The following is a 2,659-nucleotide window of genomic DNA, read 5'->3' as shown; positions in this document are numbered from 1 at the left end:
CCTAATTTCTTCAGTGTTTATTGCTGCTGGGAGGAAGATGCATTTGAAATTACCGTGAAAAATGACCGACAGATGTTAGGAAGAAGACAAAGAGAGGGTTAGGGAAGATGATTGTTTTTTCATTTTGTTTTAATGCAAATTGAGGTATATTTTTTAAGTATAATTTTTTCCACAAAGACATAACACGTGTCACACATTGATTGGAGTGTGTAATGCAATCTCTAAGAAGAAGTGGTTAATCCCAAAAGTAGTGTGTTATAGGCACACTTTGGAAAGGTTGAGTGTGTATGGTAATTTTCCTCCGCAAAAATGTGTAAGAGGGATTTGGTCCATAGTTCGAGTGGTAACTTATGTATTTTGCCATCCAAATTCTATAACATTGCATGGTAAGAATTAAACAATGGAAAATTATCAAATTTTGCTTCAAAGGAAACAGTTCCGAAAACTTCAAATTACCTGACTTCCATAATACATAAATTACATCCCAATTTGAACTAAATTATACAATACTGTCATGACTTAATGAAGCATGAATCAAAGAGGAATTATAAATTTACAAGGCCCTAATAAATTAAAACTAACTGATGATGTGAATAACACTGCCATCTATTCAATTTCCAAATCAAGATGCCAACCTTTGGATTTGAACTTGTACCAAATGGACTTCAATTGTTTCCAATAGTTATTTATTAACCTGGACACCATACCTTTAGCATCTAATCAATGACAACAAAAAGCTAGTCTAAGATTTGCGAAGAAAAGAGCTAAATATGACAAAGAGATCTCTTATAATTAAAGAGAGTGATTCAGTGACAAAAATTAGATTCTGAAATAAAAAAAACATAGCTGAACCATCAGCATCTAGACCCTTTTTCTTTTAACAACCTTTAAAATCTAACCTTGATTTATGGCTTGCAACAGTCAGATCCGCAAGACTTTAACCAAGTTATTAGCCAACAAGCACTTTCTATCCTTCAAAACCAAAAAAAAATTGCCATGCTCAAAACAGCTTGCTCATGACCAAGATTCTACTATGGCTTGAAACCAAAGAAAATACCAACAACAAACCAAACAAACATATTTCTGAAAGAAACAAGAAGAAGATCACTACATGATGGATGTTTTAAAACAACATACAGAACACTAATAAACTGTTCCCATTTGTTTTATTACTTTAACCATTACTCAAACACAAAACAAAGCAGGTTTGGAGCTTTGAATCAGCCAAAAATCCAAAGAAAATCACCACAAAAAAAAAAACAGAATCTGACTTCATTCATACTTAAAGTTCAAGGAAATCAGCTTCTATTCAAAATACAACTTAAAATCAAGCATACAAAGTTCAGAAAAATACCTAGAAAAGAAAATGGGACAAACAACTCAAAGAAAGAAGAAGTCTGCAGTAGCTCAGCTCAAATCGAACAACAGTGAATTCAAGAAACAAAGTTTTGTTTCAGCTTTAGGAAACCCCAGCAAATGACTCCAAAAACGGCCAGAACTAGAAAAATTTTCTTCAGAATTTTTTGGAAAAAAGAACTGATTTCAGCCGTTTGTATTTTTTCACTCCTTTTTTCTGTGCGCTAATGATTGGAAAGAGGGTCTTTTATAGGGAAAATTAGGGCAGCAAATTAGATTTTCTTAATTCTATACCACCTCTCTTCAATTCTTATTTTGTTCACTTGGACCCCTTAAAATTTAAACCATTCAAACAATTATCTCACCCCTCTCTTTCCTTGAACCTTCCTAGGTAGTTATCTAAAATTCCCTAAACTAAAATCCCTATATTAGCCTCCCCAGTTCTTTTAAAAATGGACTTGGGCCACCGGGAAAGCCAAAAAAATTTGGACCTTCATTCGGCCAAAACCTTCATTTAATGGGCTCGTACTGACAGACCCAAATCCAGGCCAAACAAACAAACCAACCAAACCTAAAAAATGGCAATCAAATATGGGGCTAAGACAGTATGTGTATTTATTATTTTTGAATAGAACACATAAAAAAGAAATAATGCAAATTAAAACTAGATTAATTAACAAAGAGCCCAAAACTCCAATTTAACCTACTGAATTATAGAAAAGGGGAGAAGAGATTCGAGATTGTGACCACTAATTGAACTCATAGAAAAAGGGAGGGGGGGTGTACCAATTAAACCTTAGAATCTTCGAGAATAACGGCGACTCAAATTCGAGCTCCGGCGAACCAAAATCTCGACCAAACAGTGAGAATTGCAACACGAATATTAGCCGAACTTTCGTTCATGGCTAATGATTCATGCAGCAATCCTCAACGTGTGCCAAAAGAAGCGAGGCAGAGGCTCGAAGAAACTGAAACGTTCAAGAGCCAATTCCCGAAATTTGACCCAAATCAACGAGATAGGGCTTCTTGATATTCAAACAAACGAAGTTATCTTGTTGAAGAAAATGCGGAATTCACGAGGTTTTGCTATGGATTGAAGGTTTAATCAGAAAAGCTTGGGAAAAAGAGAAAAGTTTGGATTTTTAATTTTTGGATCTGCAATTCGGAATAATTGGGTGATCTTTTGGGGGAGATGACGGCGGTTGTAGGGTTAAGATTTAGAAGGATTTGGAGGTGCTCCGCCGTCGTGGGGTGATTTCCGGGCGGCGGAGCTATGGTGGAGACAGGCGGTGATTTGAGAGAG

The 2,659-nt window shown here is 35.6% G+C and overlaps 1 long non-coding RNA gene across 1 annotated transcript; it reads right to left on the bottom strand.

Moving 5' to 3' along the window:
* Nucleotides 1–416: 416 nt before the first annotated feature.
* On the bottom strand, nucleotides 417–1,577 carry LOC104249199 (uncharacterized). Its single transcript, XR_716659.2, has 3 exons — nucleotides 1,355–1,577; nucleotides 900–972; nucleotides 417–716 (listed from the first exon to the last, which is right to left on the bottom strand). It is a non-coding gene; the product is annotated as an uncharacterized lncRNA (long non-coding RNA).
* Between the last annotated feature and the right edge of the window lie 1,082 nt (nucleotides 1,578–2,659).

The sequence above is a fragment of the Nicotiana sylvestris genome, chromosome 4, assembly GCF_000393655.2.
Source record: "Nicotiana sylvestris chromosome 4, ASM39365v2, whole genome shotgun sequence".
Classification (NCBI taxonomy): Eukaryota; Viridiplantae; Streptophyta; class Magnoliopsida; order Solanales; family Solanaceae; genus Nicotiana; species Nicotiana sylvestris.
This window is presented reverse-complemented; position numbering and strand designations above follow the sequence as displayed.